At 35.6% G+C, this 19080-nt stretch overlaps 1 long non-coding RNA gene across 3 annotated transcripts; it reads left to right on the top strand.

Annotated features, from left to right (window-relative positions):
• Positions 1-1278: 1278 nt before the first annotated feature.
• LOC311595671 lies at positions 1279-15718 on the top strand. Of its 3 annotated transcripts, XR_014778531.1 has the most exons (6): positions 1279-1294; positions 5267-5300; positions 7388-7493; positions 7847-8117; positions 10867-10934; positions 15372-15718. It is a non-coding gene; the product is annotated as an uncharacterized lncRNA (long non-coding RNA). The 3 variants fall into 3 exon arrangements; XR_014778532.1 differs by lacking the exon at positions 1279-1294 and having other exon boundaries at positions 4556-5300; XR_014778533.1 differs by lacking the exons at positions 1279-1294; positions 5267-5300 and having other exon boundaries at positions 7230-7493.
• The last annotated feature ends 3362 nt before the right edge of the window (positions 15719-19080 follow it).

Genomic DNA, 19080 nt, shown 5'->3' with positions numbered 1-19080 from the left:
ATCTGTTGTACCCTCACTGGATCTTAGAATCATTGTACCTCTTTTTCCACATAGTTCCCTGAGAAGTGAGCGGAGGGATTTTATGGAGATACTCTAAGACTGATATTTCAATTTTTCTCATTTTGTGCACATTATTCGGTGTTGGGTCTCTGTATTTTTTTTCTCACCTTTAAAGGAAGAAGTTCTTTTGATGATGGCTGAGCAAGACACTGATCTGTGAGTATAGCAGAAGGTGGTTGTAACGAGGAAGTCATAACAAAGTAATCATAACAAGGTGGTCACAACAACTTTTGAAACAAAGTCATAGTTATCCATTGCTGGCATAGTCAATACAAAACCATTTGTAGTTAAGGTTACTGTGGGGGCATAGCCCAATCCTTGAGAAACTGAGATTTAATCATAAACAGAAATAAAACTAATTTGACTCTGGTATAAGGCAGCCTTCAAGCCCAAGATGGAGGCAGACTGTTTCATTAACTTCTCAAAGCATTATCATTTACTTTTCATCTTTTCAGGGTTTTAAATTAAATATGTTAACAATTTTATTCAGATATTCTGCATACTTTTTTGTTGTTGTTTTTACTTACGCTGTTTTATCTATCGCTTTTAACTCCCTCCTCTTAAATTCCCTTTAGTATATTCAGAACTTTTTGTGATGAACTGGCTTGAACTAGTTCCTACTATGATCAAGGAAGGGCACACAGGCCCTACAGTCCCTGCTGAACTATTAACTGTTAATGGGCTCCGGGTGAGAAACACTCATGCTCTTTAGTTTGTACCCACTGCTGTGCCCACCAGGATGTTATGGATTCTACTAACAATATTTTTGCTTAATTAGTTCTCTGGTTTAAGCTTTGCAAGGCTGTACACATCATTTTATATTTTTATAGTTTTGATTAGAATCATTTCTTTATTCCCAAAGTAAACTCTTTAACATTTTAAAATGTGAGTTGTCTATAACTAATTCTTACTGATTGTTTCTAAGAAAAAAAAAAGTACCTCCCTTTGTTAATTTTTCAAGGGCTTTTCATTCAGTACAAAATTACATGGAAATGGCCTTCTTTTCGATCTCTGCTATATGCCTATGTCCAAGGGCACTCATGTAAACCATCTGTTAAGTTCATCTCTGTAAAGTGCCATTAAAACAGTAATCATCTGTGTGCCCAGATTTTAGACTTGTGAAGACAGCATACATTTAAATATTCTGGTATATCATCGGACTTCTGCTCACTAAGGAAATTTCTATTCAGGAGCATTTTACTGCCAAGGTCTGCCCATCTTTCTACTCTTCAAGGTACTGTCCAGGGTTGGGAACACCATATAGCCCATGCCATCCCTCAGTGTAGCAACAGCTTTGACATGTTCAATCAATGGGCGGGAACAATGGAAATACTGAACAGAACAGTTAAGGAAATATTTTATCTTAGAAAAAAAATGTCAGTCAAAAAGGGCAATAGCCCAATTTTTCTATTACAAGGCAAAAGTCAACCAGAAATATAAATGAATTAAATCTTCTGTGAAATATTATCATGATAAAGCAGAAGAAATTATACTGTCCTGGTAAAATTTCATTTTACTTAATTTCAATCTGTTTTCACAGAGGTTGGTAATGTTAGAAATGAATGCCATTCGTTTTCCTTACTGATATATTTCCCTGAACAGGCAACTCTGTGTACGTGTGTGTTTCTGTGTGCATTTTCACACTGCATTGTGTTGTGCGTATGCTCACTTTCATGCTACATGTGTAGGCTGCAGAACATCCTCAGGTGACAAATAGTTGATGTATTTATTATTTTGATGCTAAGTTTTTCTATTTTGTCAGCCATGTCATCTTCACAAGCATCTGACAGTATTTGATTATGGCATCAGGTAATCATAGAAGTTTAGAAACAAGATACAAAAGACATTTTTAGGTCAAATCCCCACTGAAGCAATTACAGAGCTTAAAATACCATGTTCTGACATCAGATTGTATGTATTGAATCTTGCCATAATGAATGGCTAACTATACAATGAAGAATAAATATAATTATTCCTCAAGAATTAAATCCCCTTGAATCAGGAGAAATAGGGTTACTTGACACGCAGATTCACATGCTAAATAAGACAGTCTGTGTAAAAATCTTGCAATGTCGCTTATTATACACATTGATACTGAAATGATTGGGGGAATAATTTTATAGAGGTGGAACCTAAAAGATGACAGTGCTATCAAAAGACTTCTTGTATCTGATTTTCAACTTGTAAGATTTTAATATTGACAGTGTCATATTTTTGCCATGTGTATTGATGGTTAGTTAGAAGGAAATTTTCACATATGTATTTCCTAAAATTCTTCAAAAGTTGTATTTAAAGCCATATAAAAGAGGTTCTTATACATTTGTTCTGATTTTACTCCAAAAGGCAAAAAAAAAAAAAAAAAAAAAAAAAAAAAAGTGGTCAAAAAAGACATTTTTAAATTGCTGTTACCTTCCTTAATTTTCATATTCTAGTGTTAAAATTAAACACAGAAGTCTTAGATTTCTTCCAGTGCACTGTGTTTATTATTGTATTTATTAGTTTTCCTGCAAAAACTTATTACCCAAATAACAAACCACTAAAAATCTTGACTTTAAACAACACAAACAACCATAGATTGAATGGAGTATGGACAGATATGCTCATGTTGTAGAGACTCAAACTCTGCCTGATTGCAAGGTTGTCTTATTTGAGGATGCTGAGGCAGTGGGAAGGATGGGTGGGGCTAAGCTCTAGAGCTTGCCGTGCCTGCTATCTCTTTCCTGGAGTGGAGATTGGGTACTGTTACAAGCAGCTATTAGCCAACAGAAAGACATTTTTAAAAAGTTGCTTATCAAGTATTTGGTGACAGAAACAAGAAAAGTATTACAAATTGATTAACCAAGATTTCTAAAAGTCAGAAATTAAAAAAAAAAAAAACAGGGGTTCTCAGAGAACAATCAAGGTGTTTATCACAGAGCAACGTACCTACGGTATCACAGAGCAACACACCTCTAGGGACTCTGTGGAGTGCTTTTCTTTGGACAACATGCACTTACCATCTGTCTGGATAAGCTTTCTCTTTAGTTTGAGTTTTCTTTTTTCTTTTTTTTTTTCAGTTTCACTGATATTTATTTATTTTTTAAATTAATTTATTCATATTACATCTCAGTTGTTAGCCCATCCCATGTATCCTCCCATTCCTCCCTTCCTCCCACTTCCCCCCTACTCCCCTCCCCTCCCCTAAGTCTGTGTCTGAGGGGGACCTCCTCCCCCTGAATATGCTCATACGGTATCAAGTCTCTCCTTGGTGACCTCTTATCTTTCCTCTGAGTGCCACCAGGCATCTCCATCCAAGGGACATGTTCAAATATGGGGCACCAGAGTTTGTGTGAAAGTTAGATCTCCTTCTCCACTCAACAGTGGAGAATGTCCATCGGCTAGTCTGGGTAGGGGTTCGAGGTTTACTGCCTATTTTTTCCTTGGCTGTTGCTACAGTTTGCGGAGGACCCCAGGGCCCAGACTCACCTGTAGTTTTCCAGGACCCGCTGGATCCTTCTATTTCCTCATTCTCCCATGCTTCTCACACCTAAAGTTTCAATAGGATGTCCTCCCCTCTTACCCACTATCCTGGTAGGTACAGTTTTTCATGGGGACATACACCTTGGACTAGTGTCTCAATATAAGTGGGTATATACCATTTAGCTCTTTTTGCTTCTGTGTGAACTCACTCATTATGACAATTTCTAGTTCAATCCATTTGTCCACAAATTTTGGAAATTCCTTGTTTTTAATAGCTGAGTAGTATTCCATAGTGTAAATGTACCACATTTTCTTTATCCATTCTTCTATTGAGGGACACGTAGGTTGTTTCCAAGTTCTGGCTATTATGAATAAGGCAGCTATGAACATGGTTGAGCATATGTCCCTGTTGTGTGGTAGTGCATCCTCTGGGTATATTCCAAGGAGTGGAATAGCTGGGTCTTGAGGAAGCCCTATTCCCATTTTTCTGAGAAAGCACCAGATAGCTTTCCAAAGTGGTTGTACTAGTTTGCATTCCCACCAGCAATGCAGGAGTGTTCCTCTTTCCCCACACCCTTGCCAGCATGAGGTGTCAGTTGAGTTATTGATCTTAGCCATTCTGATGGGTGTAAGATGGAATCTCAGTGTCGTTTTGATTTGCATTTCTCTGATGACTAAGGAGGTCGAGCATTTCTTTAAGTGTTTCTCAGCCATTTGATATTCCTCTGTTGAGAATTCTCTGTTTAGCTCAGCGCCCCATTTCTCTATTGGGTTATTTGGTTTGGTGGTGTTTAATTTCTTGAGTTCTTTATATATTTTGGATATTAGACCTTTGTCAGATGAAGAGTTGGTGAAGATCTTTTCCCAATCTGTTTATGCTCTCATCTATTATATCCCAACCACAGTTTCCCATCTATCCTTCTTTCCCTCTCTTCCTCCCCCACTACTTCCACCTCTACCACCCATCACCACCTCCTTTCTCCCCACTGCACCCACCTCCATTTCCCTATAGTCAAACCAGGCCTCCCAGGAATACCAACCAAGCATTCCTCATCAAGTTGCAGTAAGTTTAGTCAGCTTCCCTCATATTAAGCCTGGACAAGGCAACCCAGTAGGAAGACAGGGTCCCAAATCCAGGCAAAGGTTTCAGAAACAGATCCCACTCCCACAAAGCCAGCAAACTACAAAACTATAACAGGTACATAGAGGGCCTAAATTAGAGCCCTGCAGGCTCACTGATTGCTGTTTTAATCTCAGTAAGGCCCTGTAGTCCATGTTTGTTGATTCTGTGGATTTGCTTATGGTGTCTTTGATCCCTCTAACTCCTACAATCCTTCCTCTGCCTTTTTCTGCAGAATTCCCCGAGCTCTGCCTAACGTTAGGCTATGGGTCTCTGTATCTGCTTTAGTTGCTGAATGACACATCTCTGATAAGAATTGGATTAGACGCCAAGTTCTGTGTATAACAGAATATCATTAGACATAGTTTATTTACTTACTTACTTAGTTCATTATTCAGTTATTTGTTTGCTTATTTTTGGTTCGTTTGTTTGTTCGTTTGCCAGTTTGGTTTTATCCTAGGTCTCTGCGCCATCTGGCCTCTTGTTTCTGGTACTTCAGGCCGACCCCATTCCATGGTATTTTCAATTTCTGCCTCTATGTGTCCTTTGGCTTACACTGCGTCCCCACACACCATTTCTACTTTCCAGTTACTGTATTGGTAACCTTGATTTCTTTTCTAATCTCAGCTCTTCTTTTCCACACATCAGAACATCTAAATGGGTAAGTGTAGAGGTCCACTAGACCTCCAAGCATTACAAGCTACTGTCACTGCTCTTCATTATCCTGCAGAACGGTATGGTAAGACCTTATTATTCCTGAAGACACTGTTGCTTGAGTCATGTGTAGAAGAACAGAAGTTTCATCCCTTCTGGCTGGCTTTCATGGTGTTAAGCTGATACCTATGCTTCTGAGAGGGAAATGTAATACATAACTTCATTCATTCCTGAATCCTACTGGTTAAAATAGTGTATCTGTCAAGATGTGTTCACTGTGCAGTAGTGTATTGAATAGTATGGGAGGGATAATGAAGTTCTTAGCCAGACTTTCTTAAGAGCCCACCAAATGTTGAAAACAAAGACTTAGTATGAAATACCATGTAATGATACTGTAACACACTTAACATGTACAGTAGAAGATTGAACAAGACAGTAGGAAACAGGGAAAATATAGATAAATTTTGTTCAGTCATTTTATCTATTTTTTGTTTTCAACTGAAAATACTATTTTATGGCAATTGATGTTTGAGATATTTTCTAGCTTTAGAATTCTGTGGGTATTTATTAAAATTTTCTGTTTCGTGACACCCGTTAAGCATTTTTCCTTGAGTCAGTGTGGGATTTTATTAAGGATAATTTCATTAATCCAGGAATAGCTGGGCATGGTTCCTTCAATTATGTCTATGAAACTGGTGCCTGGGGGATCATTTATTTTTAAGTAAAAATAATCTCTCTGTAAAGAGAGTCATACATTTTATCTAACATTAATATTTTTAGCCAAAGACTATAGAGATAGGATCAAAAATAATATAAGCTTGAAAGAAAGAAGGAAAGATGTGGGAACAATTTTTCTTTAAAAAAATATTTTGCTTGTTAGTTAAGTATCTGTGAGGCCCATGGGCTGAGGTTAGTAGACTCCATAGCTCTTTTTGTGGAGTCCTTGACAACCCCTTCCTTGGCTCCCTCAATTGTTTCTCCCAACTTTTCCATAGGACCTCCTGAGCTCTGTCTATTGTTTGCCTGTGGGTCTCCAGATCTTTTTCCATCAGCTGCCGGGTAAAGTCTATCAAAGGAGTTATGCTAGCCTACTGTATACAAGCACAGCAGAGTAATACTAATAGTGTCAGGTATTGGTTCTCTCCCATAGGATGGGTCTCAAGCAGGGTCAGTCTTTGCTTGGCCATTCTCTCCATCTTTGCTCCACTGTTGTTCCTGGTGCCTGCCTTTCGATCCTGTTCTCCTAACTGCGCTGCCTTGTCTGGTTTCAGTGGAAGATGTACCTAGTCCTGTAGCTATTTAATGTGCCAGGGCAGATTGTTACCCATGGGAGACCTTCCCTTCTGAGGGGAGGAAGAGGAAGAGTGGAGGGAAGCTTGTGTGAGGGGGTATGGGTGATTGGGAGGAGGAGGGGCAGCAATCAAGATGTAAAGTGGAAAAAAAACCAAATTAATTAATGGAGAAAAAATAAAGCATTTCCTTACTACTAAATAAAATCAGGAAAGCTAAGGGAAATAATAATAATAATAATAATAATAATAATAATAATAATAATAATAATAGAAGAAAAATAATAATTTGACTTCCATTACATAATGTTGAACTACTGAGGATAAGGAAGTGTGTTACCCTTACTATGTTATTTATTTTTATTTATCAGGATCTAAAAGAGACACCTAGCTTAAAAAAAAGTGTTAGACCAAGCTAAACCAAAGTTCACACAATTGAATTAAAAGATTATTTTTCTCAATCAATTTCACTACTGAAGAAAGATTTTTAGTTGTATCATAGAATTTTTTGTAATTAGAAGAAGAAAAATATATATATATATATCCAAAACCACAAATATAATGAGAATAAATCACTTGAGGTGTGACAGTTCTATAAAAGTTACACACATAAGAATTTGCGAATAGAACTATAGTTCATATTTAGTGACACTTCATTTGTTTTGCTGTTGAGATGACTAGCTGAAGTATTTTATGGTCCATTTGTTTCAATGTGTTAATAATTTATATGGTTTGGTAAAATGATGGAGAATTATTTAAAACAAGTGTCCATACTTAATAAAATTTATTAAATATTTCTTAACAGATGGTGAGATATTACAGATATCACTACAACACCTTTTTCTTATTGTCATTTATTGGAGACAGGGTCTTCTTATGTTGACCAATGAATCTCAAATTCCTGGACTCAGGTAATCCTACCCAGTCTCAGCATTTGAGATTGTACACATGTATCATTGCAATAGAAACTTTCTCAGAAACATTAGTCAATGTTGTTGAGAATGATTAATCAATTTTCCTAATAATTTTATACAACTATATAAATTGTACCATTTCTTGTATCAATTTACTTTTTATTCATTATAAACTTATTAATTACTCACTGGCATTTTTCCCTCAAGTAGCAGTAAGAAAGCTTATATGTGAAATGAAAGAAGTAGTGTATGAATAATCAATAGATTAAATTAGAGTGATATTATGAAAGAAATTATCCAATATTAATGTCTATATATGTGGTTGGCATGGAATTTTTTTCTTTTTTCAGGTCACTAAAAAAAATCTGTGTGGAATGTGACAAAAGAGTATAATCATACACATTTGGAGGCAATGGGAAACAGTTTCTTTGTCAGGCTAGAGAGATGATGGCTCAGTGGATAATTACACTTCCTTAAGAATTACCACCAATAACCTATGACCCATGTGGGGAAAGGAGTGAACCAATCCTGCACATTCTCCTCTGACCTCCACACAGTCAATTTTAAATGCTTCCTCCACAAACAGAAGCCAACGGGGTACAGAAAATCACCTACTCAAAGGTCAGTGTCTGTACATATATATTAAATGTTTCCATATATTTTAAATATATATTTAGATATGACTTTAATGTATTTACTGATTTAATCCATCTAAAGGGGATATAATGTGTCCAAGTTCTTGGGATGGGATTGCGTATGCATAAGGTAACCTGCCTTGTGCAAGCTAATTTTCTCTCAAAGAAGATAGGCAGTAAAGTGGAGATTAATGACCATTGTACTAAATAATCTGCTTAAATCAGGCATTTAATTAGTTTAGAGAAGTCTTCTGGGACAATAATGTAAAATTGCTCAGTTTAGCACTTTCATTTGGTTTAAAGGCTTCACTGTTTATTCATAAAGGGCCATATAAAAGCGATACAACCTTTGTTCATTTTATTATTGCAGTTTTGAGGAAGTTGGCTCTAGATAAATCTTTAAGCGGTGGTTGGAATACAGTGACCATCGTTAGGTCCTCTCCTTCTACTTTGCTGTAATCGTCATGCATCCGTTGGCCACCTGTTTCAACTCCGGAAAATCAGAAAAAATCCTTTAGTAACAACAAAGTCCCTTGTTGGTGGACTATGAGGAAATACGGGTGTTAACTGTAAATGAGCACCCAGGAAACACAGGAATACTACTGTGTGCATTGCTTACATTCGACCTGATCGTTTGTCAGCATGAGCTGGCAGTGAAGCAGTCCTGCGATGTCAGCTACGTCACACATTTTTGTTGAGACAGAGGAGCAGGTTTGTGTTATTCTAGTTTGTACTAAATAGTCCCTTCAAAACGGAAACATTACTTGAATTTTGCTTTTCTTTCAATGCTTCGAACAATATAACTTAAGAGCCTTGAGATAAAATTAACACAATTTAAAATCTCCATTGGTTGATGTGATATAATGAGCCCATTTAAAAGCTCTAAAGGAGTCCTCACCAACATGTGTTTGCTTATGCATTCAACCTCACCAAGCAAACTCAGTTTTAGTAGACTTAAAATCATTTTTAGGAAGTACAAATCTATTTTCTAAAGTACTAATAAAACTGTCAGCTCTGTGTTCCGAATATATCTATATAATCTGTGTATTCAATAAATAATATGTATTTTTGGCCTTTGAGATGTTTTTAATGTGCTTTAAAGCATTTAAGTGTCTGAAATAAATATAAGTGTCTGAAAATAGAATGTGTTTGATATTTTGAGTTTGCAGCATTCATTAGGCTCATTAACAGCAATTCCCTGATGTTTGCACATGGGATATGAAAATTATAAAATCACATATCTATGGACACATCTAAAAGATGTTTCAAAAGGAGCATTCACTGTGTTAAATGAGTTTGTTGAAGCTAAACAGCTGCTGGAAACAGCTTCTAACTAGAAAAATGAAAGAAAAGTGATTTAAATGTTCATTAATCACCAGCTAAAGGAAAATGGTTTAAATGTAATACAAGTTATTGATAAGCCATGCCTAGCTATAATGACAGGTAAATGAAAATTTACAAAAAAAAAATGTCTCAGCTCTTGATGGTGGGAAGACCAAGGGAAGCATCAACAATAAAGCATCTGAAAGTGATATTCTCATGGAGAGTATTGGATTCAATCACTAAGCTGTCTACATTTGGAAGAAAGGGCACAACAGTTCTTATACACTTAGGCAATATTTTACAGGAAATGACATGGTAAATGTGCCAAAGGCAAGCTCGTAGGCCTAAAACATGGTGTTCTAGGAGTAAATCCCTTGTAGAACAAATTTGGTAGCTTAGTGGGTGTTTCATCAGCATTGCAAATAGATTTGCCCAAACACTACAATGAAAGCTTCAGAATAGATAACTCTGATGCATCTCCAGTCTGTGCCTTTATGCACTCAGTTATGATGGGAAGAATAAAAACATATTAGTACCATATATCCATGTTTTACACTAGTCCCTAAAACCATTGGGGCATGCATGATATTACACCAAGTAGAAAAAATAGGATTTTGTTATTTTACTTTCTCAAGTTGACTATGATTTTTTCATGAATTGTAAAAGATAAAATAATTCACAGGTTAATGAATGGTATCTAATGGTAGGTATCACAGGGTTATGCTCCCAACATGAATATTGAACAATTGAAAGTTTTCAGTCTCCTCAATAATTTCAGTTCTTTTCTAATATTACCATCACACTAAAATGGCTCCTTTAGTTTGAGGACCTTAGTATAACTAAAGCAAAAGTATCTTTGAAATATACATTGTCTCCTGAAATTACTATGCTCATACTTCTTGCTGTTGACCTGCAGCCAACAAATCTGATCTTTTCTAAATTCCTTTCTCAATCTGAGTAAAACCTTGAGGTTGTGTTGTTGTTTTTTAAAAAAATATGAACAGCTCCCTTTCAGTTACTTGTATGAAACTCTAAGGGGCATTTTTTTAGCTGACAGGATTTTTATAAAATCCCTAAGTTTCTGATTAATCATAAACTCTTCCATATAAACCATATCCAAATATTGCCAATAATGCAAAATATATCCTACACTACAGAAGAAATCTAACAAGAGAGAGAAAATAAACCATTTCGTGGGATAAACCAGGTACTGATATGTTGTGTCATTGTATCTTTCCAGTCCCCTATTATGACACATTGTAAATCAAAACTGCAAGGTGAAAAGCATGCAGTAATAGTAGTAAATCCATTTGGTACAATTTTCAACAGTTGAGTGGGTTAGGACATCATTTTGATAGCTTAAAGCAAGACATATTCTTCTGCCTTGATCCTTGTTTTGTTCTTTTTTACAGATTTCTATCCACAATATTCACTGAAATCTAAGAGTTACAAACATTTCTAAAGTCATGCGAGTGTTAAGGTGAGCACTAAGAAATGATTTTCTTTAGTGTCTGAAATAAGCAAATGGTTTTGTTTATCATTAAGAGAGATGGGATGACACTAATCCTAAAAGGAATCCTAAAAGTTGTTGGATCTCATTACATACAGCCACCATGAATATCGGTTGTAAAACATCATGCTGTACTGTTAAGATAAAATGTGAGATTATTTTATTTATAGGATAGGAAATTACTGTTATAAGTAGACCTAACACATCTACAGGCCTTGGTTCATTATCTGAAGAAGAATAATCACAGAATGCTGAAAATCTTCTGAAATACTTTTTTAGACAATAAGAACTAAATAAATGTGTTATGTTTATATTGAAGAAACCTCCAAACTGTTCGGGAATCAGTTCAAGTATTTTTAAATGGTTTGCTGTCAGAGTTTAGTTTAATTAATATGATAAATATATGAATATATCACCTAAATGTGCATAATAGTTCTCTTGGGGTAGTTTTCATAATTGATATTAAATTTCTTATAAATAAAAAAGCCACTGTATGAAATTTGCAGAAAGAGTCATCAAGTTATATGCTCATGAATAGCACTGTTCCACTTGAGCAATGAGCTTCCCACAGCATTGACTGTATCTCAGCAAAAATAAGTCATCACAAAATACTACACACTTGCCAAGAATGTTTTCATAGCCTTTGGAAATAAAATACTTAATAACTAGACTCATTAAGGCTAATGGTAAATCATTGAGATTAAATATTTCTATAAATCATTTCATTAATAAAACACAGGGCACATTAAAGAACTATTGAACTGTTAAGCTATAATATTTCAGAATCAAGTTTTTTATAAATATTTCAACTAGCACACGTTGACAACTTCCACAGAAGATACTGTACACCAATACTACAGGGTAGAAAAATATTCCCTGGGCAACTGAATAGCATCAAGACAAATGCAATTTTCTTTAGGATATTGCAATACAGAGCAGCATTATATACCAATATAATGTATTTTATCTGAATATATTTTGTATTGTAACTCTGTGTGTTTATAAGGGTATATGTGCATCTAAATATCCATAAGCCTATTCAGTCTTTTACAGCTTTTAAGATACATCTGAAAGACTATTAGAATGCCATAACAGCCAGTAGCTTGTTGCAATTTTACTATTATATTTTGATTAATCATGGGCAACTTGAAAGATGGCTGATCAGAATAAAGGAGAGAATACTGGGACCTAAAGGTGAAATAATGGCTTACAGCAGCCTCATCAAGAATGTTCTATATACATAGGAGGAGAAAAATAGCAAAGAGGATATTCTACACAGGCACAAAGCAGAATGACCACAAACTACATCACAAGTCAAAATATAAGGTTTTGTGGTCTCTCAAATTGGAAACCTTTGCTTTTTTTTTTTTAACATAGCATTTAATTTCAGTTTTTAAGACTCCCTAGCTCATGTAAAATTTTGTGCGCATGCATATGTATATATTTTTAAAAGCCTTACACTGTACATTTTGAAGAACAGGGGGAAATAATCAGCGGGTAGAGTTAATTTTACCCTCAAGCCACAGTCTCTGCTCCAGTTCTGAAAGCTTGTAATTTGCCAGGGACTGCATATTAGCTTAGGGGACGTGGGGAGCCAAAGCGTAAGAAAAACAGCCTACCTCCTGGCAGAGATGTGAAACAAAAGAGCCCAGGATTCAGAGAAGCTGAGTAAACATCTAAATTCTAATCCCTTGTTTGCTATAATGTTTTCTGTGCTGGGAAATGAGTCCGCACAGCTTGCATTCTGCATCTCCTAGAAAGAGATTCAGGTAACTTTTGTCCAGACTTGTGTTTGTTCTGGCCTTTGGGAACTGAGGTCTCTGAAGTTTTCTCATTCTAAAGTGTAAGGGGGTGGGGGGGGCATCTGTTAATTAATGCAGCACTCTTTCCTAGGAGAAATAAGAGAACAGGTAGTTTTAAAAGTATCTGTTTTAACAAATTGTATTTCCGGGGAAAAAATCCTATAAGAGTAGTTCCACAAAAAGGTACCTTTCCTTCTGACCAGAATCTACTGGATCAAAACTGCTTCAAAGTGTTAGCCTGTGGGACAAAGGGCCTGCTCTATATTTGGCCCAGGAGCCAAAAAGCCCAACAACTTCCACTTTTAAGTCCAGGAAGTCAAAACATCATGATTGCCATGCTTCATAAAGGCTCCACAGGAACAGTCTTCAGGGGGAGTTGCCCAGGTGAAAAAAAACCAGAAAGTTCCACGGCCATAGGGGAGCCCTATATGGAGATGGACTTCCTGATTTCCAGGATTCAGCTGAAGCTATTTCAAAGCACACAGCCAAGGGTCTACCAAATGTGACCCATAAGTCACATGCGAAAAAAGACGACTGCTATGGCCAGTGTAATGCTGTACAGGAACGGATAACCAAATGATGTCAGCTTGCAAATTCTCAGATTTCCAAAACAAAGAACTTTCTAATAAAACCAATGAGTCAATGTTCTTTTCTTTTACTATTGCAATATACATTCCTTGAGGTTTTAAAAAATTATTATTATTATAATCTATTCACATTACATTCCTTTTAACACCCCCGTGATTCCCCCCCTGCTGCCGCCAAGTGAGTTTTATCTTCCTGCTCCCTCCCTTCTTCCCTTTTCCATTCTATTGTCTTCCTCATGACCTATGACAGGTGTGGGGGGGTCCTCCTCCCCCACCATCTGACCACAACCTATCATGTCTCATCTGAATAGCCTGCACCCCTTTCTCTGTGTTCTAGAAGGACCTGTCCCCTAAGGATCAGTGATCAAATCGAAGGCACAGGAATGCTTGTCAGAGAAAGACCCCAACAAGAGTCATCAAACACCATTCATGATATTTTGCTATGCTCCTAAACAGGAGCCTAACATAGCTGTCTTCTAAGAGGCTCTACCCAGCAGTGGGTGGAAACAGTTGCTGAGAAACAGCCAAACACTAGGCTAAAGTAGGGAATCTTGTGGAAAAATGGGAGAAACCATCAAATGACCTGGAAGAGACAAGAGCTCCACAAGAAGACCAACAGAACCAACTAACCAGGAACCAGAGGGCTTTGAATAAAATGAAGCACCAGCCAAGGACCATGTATAGATTGGACCAAGGCCCCTATACAGATTTGGCTGATGGGCAGCTCAGGCTTCATGTGGGTCCTCTAGGAAGGGGAGCAAGTGTTGGCCCTGGCAGTTGCCTGCCTTATGATCACTTCTTCTGGTGGAGTTGCCAGGCCAGGCCAAAGGGAAAGAAGCAGTGCTTAGTCCTGATGCAACTTGATAAGTTGGAGCAAGTTGGAATAGGCTCTTCTTCTCAAAGGAACAGGGGCAGGTGAGGGAGAGGGGAGAAGGAGGAACTGTGAGACAGGGAGGAGAGGAGGGATCTCAGTTTAAATGAATGAATGAATAAATAAGCAAACAAACAAACAAACTGGAGGGATGGGGTGGGAAGAGTCATTATCATGATGCATAGAAATAGAATCAAAAAATCGACTTCGAATAACAAATGATTGCGGCAGTGACATTTACATTAATTTAATACATTTTTTCAAGCAAGAAAAGGAAAATTTCAAGCCAGTCCTTTTAAAGGGAGATCAAGATGGTAAACCCACTGCCCATTATGGGAGCCTAACACTGAGTTCCACTCTAAAGTTCACATAAGTTAGGAGAGAAGAAAGACTCCATGAAACTGTCAGTTGTTCACCCCCACACACCCCATGAAATGCATTCCTGCTTGTATATACATCACACACACACACACACACACACACACACACACACACACACACAATTTTATTTCTTAGAAAATAAACAAAAACTTTTGTTCTTATTATAGAAAATATTTTAATTAAATTTGTTTTTTCAGTTTAAATATTTTAATAAAACAAAGACTCTAATGAATTTGATGTCTAAAATAATGATGATTCAATGAATAACTATGTATTTCAATATCCATATGCATCTTTTAAAAACATTGGAAATAGGTGATATTATTCTCTTCATTATTGGGAATATTTGCACTTAATGAACAATGCATTGCAAGTGGAATGATGAGTGATTAATCATTTTTATACTATCATTTATATGTGTACTCTGTACACCTTACACATTGTATTTTAAATGGATCAAACTTTTATGGAGAAGGAAACATGTGTAACAGATCAAAAGTATTTTTGTGTTAAATTCATCCCAGTTGTAAACATACTGGAGATAAAAAATGAGATCATACCTACTGCTTAATTGAAAGAACATGAATTGCATTTGCAACTTAGATGCATGTTACAGACAAGTCAAGAAAAATCCAGGAGCCTAATATTATAAGGAGATAAAACATATAATTTTTAAATTAATATTTTAATGTAAGAATAAATTAATGTTTATTTTTATTATATTTGTTCTTATTCTTTTCTTATCTCCACTTTCTCCTCTTTCTAGGACACTTCTGTCTTCCAAATTGTCTTCCATTCTGTTGTCACGTCACAAGCATTATACTCATCTCAAGAAAGACAGGCTAGAAGAGAAACTACACTTGAAATATTTTTTGCATCATAATGTTTAATCTTGCCAATAGCTACTTACTAATGATTACATAAAATGTTGTAGCACTTCAGAAACTTACCCCTTGCTATTAAGCCTTAATTTTATAGCACGATATATAAGTTTCATGAATACAAGATTTTAGTGGACAAGCTGTTTTAAATGAAATGTTTTGTATAAATTATTCTTTTATTGCTACTCAATCAGGATTAGTTCTTTACAAAGGAAAGGTCTTGATCAATAGCAAAGTGACATTATTGTTTCATCATTTGCTTAGAAGTATCACTTACACTGTGCTGTTGGAACTAAACTCCCTCAGCTCAAAGATTGATCACACAGCTTCTTGGTGGTGAGATTTGCTGGAAATAATATTTCAGTTTCTTCAACTACAAAATAAGTTTACCAGTTCCTTGTGAAGTTACTGTGAGGGTTACACGGGTTAATACTTTCAAAGCACTTAAGTCAGTTGCTGGAAAATAACAAAACTTCCGTAAATACTGTCTATCATCATTTTTGCTATTATTTGCATGGATCTGTGGCAGTCAGGGTCATCCTCAGCCATCAGTGGAGCTGTTCCTTGTCTCGGAAGCCTGCCTGCAGGATAGTCATAAACTCCTGTGCTAATTTACATGTGGTGCTGAAATTTCTTCCGTAATAGTAAGATGATCTCAAAGGGACATTTTCTGATATCTAAGAATTTCAACTGCGGTCCAGCAAGTTGAGAACAGCAGGTACTAAATATAACCCCCATTCAATAAAGTGAGGAAGAAAGACATTCACTGCAGGGTTTGTAAAGACATGACCAAAATCATTGTACAAACATTAGCACAGCTGAGAATCATGAATAATATTAGGACATTCAAGGACAGTGAGTCCTGAATAGAGGTTTTGCTTTCATTCCTTTGAGATCAGTAGAGAGTCTCTCTGGTGGGGCATGCAGAAAGGCTAGAGAGAGCCAAGTAAGTAACCAGAGAAACACAGGAAGTACAAGTCCAGTCTCTGTTGTCTATTTTATAAGGACCTCTCTTTGCTATTTAATTTTTAGACAGCATTACTTGGCTCTGTTTGAATTTGAGTAAGGGTAAATAGAATAGATACAAACAAAACTTTTTGGACCGAGAAAAACAGTCATTGCAAAGGCAATTTGTTCTCCTTTTCTGTCACTCATCAAGGACCAATGATTTCCTATAAACCAGAAGGCTGCTTGCCCACATCCTAAATAGTCACGAATTGTCCACACTGCTCATGAGCAGGTAAGATGACTTCTAGGCAAAAAAAAAAAAAAGTTTCTTATTCCAATAATACATGCCTGGTGATTGTCAATAATGAACTGAGTGGCGGGTATCAAACAACTGAGCACATCTAAACCTCACAAACAAGTGTGTCCAAACTTGTTATATACCAAAGCTCAAGGATTCTTGATCACTGAAGATTATTCCAGTAAACGTTTGTATGTAGAGGTCACTTTAGCGCTCCTATTTCATTGCCTTTGGGTATAAAAGGGAATGCAGTCACTGGACTCAGGAGAGTGTTTTTTTCTTTCTGAAGAAACATTATTTTTTTCATAAGCATAGTACTAATTTACACTCTTGCCAGAAGTGTGAAAGTATTTTCACTTCTTTATCTTTGTATCACTAGTGATTTTAGAATCCTTTTGTTTATTAATTAGTATATATTATTTGAGGAAAATGGTTGGTTCCATTATGTCATTTTCATATAGACAAATGAGGCTCCTGGATCACATCTGTCCCCTCTATTAACCACACAAGCCTCCCATGCCCTAGTAGCTTCCCTGCCACCATCTCGTCTTTTAGATAATAATCATTTTAAAGCTTACTTTAAATTAGCATGCATTTCAAAATATTTCTTTTTTTATGGTCTTCTCTTCCATGATCCCCTCTTCCATATTTTCCTTCTTTTTGATTCCCAACAAGTTTGTCTCTTTCTTTCCCATTAACTCATTTCAGTTTTCATGTTATACCCATTTTATTACCTTCCTATTTTATCACTTCAACCTCTTTTATGACTGCTTTTTCCTCTTCTTGCATAATCTCTTTTTTTTAATGACTTATGCTTTCATACACAAAAGATACGTACACATATAACTATAATATTTATATATGCACATATGCATATGATTGTCATTATAATTAATGAGGTCATATATAATTAATTGGTTTGATTTCTATCTCTCTGATATAATAAAATTGATTTTTATGTGATTGTTGACCATTTATATGCTTTCCTTTGACAGAATCTATTTTAAAATATTCTTTTAAAAGATGCATTGATTGGTTTGGTTTGGTGTGATATTGAATAGTTTTCATATTCCTATGAATTCAGTATGCTAATACTTGGTTAGATACAGTACTTTCACGTGATTTATTCATTCCGTACACTGTCCTTTTACACTGTTGTTTATTTCCTCTGGTATGCGAAAGCATTTTAAAATTCTTCACTTTATCTTTAAACTTGTTTTTTTTTTTTGTATCTTTAATGTATTTACTATATTTTATAGTCTCATAAAGTCTTCAGATCCTGATACTTATTTTTCTGAACACAAAAGAGAGGGTCTATATTACTCCATACAATAAAAATACAATAATTTGTTTAATGTATTTCATTTGTAAAGCATGTACAGATACTGACATATATCAGATTAGAACAAAATTATTTGTATTTGTTGATTTAAAAAAACACAGAAAAAAGTTGGAAGCATATCTAAAGTCATCGAGTCAGTGAGAGGAGGTGAACCAAGTTTATCTGGTTTCAATCATTCCTTTTTCCACTGACCATCTTACTTGTGTACTGAATTTATTTATTGCAATGGTAAGTCAACTGAGTGTCTAATTCTATCTTATAGTATCAATTGTCATGCAGTAATTTTAAGCAATTAGCCTGACAATATATTCTTCTATAGATAATTCAGTACGTCTGGAAAAATGTGAGATATTGAACATATATCTACCTGTCTTCTCAGTAAATGTCCAGATACTCCAAGTGGCCAAAATGAATATGAACCAGCAAATTTCTCAAAAAAGGAAACATTCAGAAGACAATCATATGTTTGCATCAGAAGACTGAAACACAAATGTTGGAAGCATTGTAAGACAAATATAGCAGAAAAAGCAATACTGTACCCAAAAATGTTAAAAACTGGTAGAAAAGATAGCAAAGCTAAGGCATATTAAAGTTGACTAGAAAATAAAATAATAAGTATTCTCCAAACGCTAGGGGGCATTTTTAATAATTCAAAAAGGTTATCAGTAAATTAACCCACATTTACCTAATAACTATTGGGAAGAAAAGGGATATCAGTATAAAATATAATTATATCTTTCTTAAAACATAATTTACAAAAATCATCACTGATTAGAATGAAAGAGTTATAAAACTTAACCATACTGTCAACGTTATTAATTGAATCGATGATAACATAATCCTTGTTATGGCTAACTTTATGTTGATGGCTACCTTTATATTTAAAAGCTTAAAGAGAACTATTATGCAAAAACTAGTGTCCAAAACTTAAGAGTTGCTAATGTTCAGTTTTGAAACGGCCCAGTATTGTATAATGTCAACAAAACTCCTGTTTTTGTTTCCTGTA

This window comes from Acomys minous, assembly GCF_964271855.1.
Source record: "Acomys minous genome assembly, chromosome: 4".
In the NCBI taxonomy this organism is placed as follows: domain Eukaryota; kingdom Metazoa; phylum Chordata; class Mammalia; order Rodentia; family Muridae; genus Acomys; species Acomys minous.
The sequence above is the reverse complement of the archived record's forward strand: the minus strand, read 5'-3'. Positions and strand labels throughout refer to the sequence as shown.